Here is a 549-nt window from a genome sequence, read left to right as displayed (position 1 = left end):
AGGCTAAAACAGCTTTTCCTAAAATCTGGCCTCAGGCATTTTGCCAACCCACCATCAGGCAGTGGGCACCCTGCTGGCATACCCGCCAACATATTTCGAACACTCAGGTAGCTCAGTCACCTCTCCTGCCAAGAAGTCCCCTCTGACCTGTCCAATCCATGGGTTTCTATACACAGAGAGTGAGAGAAAGAGAGTCTTATAAGAATAGACAAGACGGCAGTGCTTGCTTCAGCAGCACATATCCTAAAATGGGAATGATACAAAGAAGATTAGCATGGCCGCAAGGCAAAGTTGACATAAAAATTCATGAAGTAGTCCATATATAAAATTTTAAAAAATAGGCCCCATATCATCTGCTATGTTATACATTGCATTCAAGCCTCACAATAACCCTAAGAGAAGGTATTAGTATCCCATTTTAGAGATGAGGAAATGGAGGTGGAAGCTTTGAGTAACTTCATGAAAGCCACACAGCTTGTAAATGGCAGGGCTGGCATTTAAATCCAGGCCTATCTGCTTGCAAAGCATGTTTATTTAACCACTGCACTG

The 549-nt window shown here is 43.0% G+C and overlaps 1 non-coding gene across 1 annotated transcript; it reads left to right on the top strand.

Annotated features, from left to right (window-relative positions):
• Positions 1-219: 219 nt before the first annotated feature.
• On the top strand, positions 220-326 carry LOC129080817 (U6 spliceosomal RNA). The gene has a single exon (XR_008530217.1). It is a non-coding gene; the product is annotated as a U6 spliceosomal RNA (small nuclear RNA).
• Positions 327-549: the final 223 nt, after the last annotated feature.

Source organism: Pteronotus mesoamericanus, unplaced genomic scaffold, assembly GCF_021234165.1.
Source record: "Pteronotus mesoamericanus isolate MK-2021 breed Mesoamerican mustached bat unplaced genomic scaffold, CSHL_Meso_final contig_90, whole genome shotgun sequence".
NCBI classification, from domain to species: domain Eukaryota; kingdom Metazoa; phylum Chordata; class Mammalia; order Chiroptera; family Mormoopidae; genus Pteronotus; species Pteronotus mesoamericanus.
Note: the sequence above shows the minus strand (reverse complement) of the source record. Positions and strands in the feature narration are given on the sequence as shown.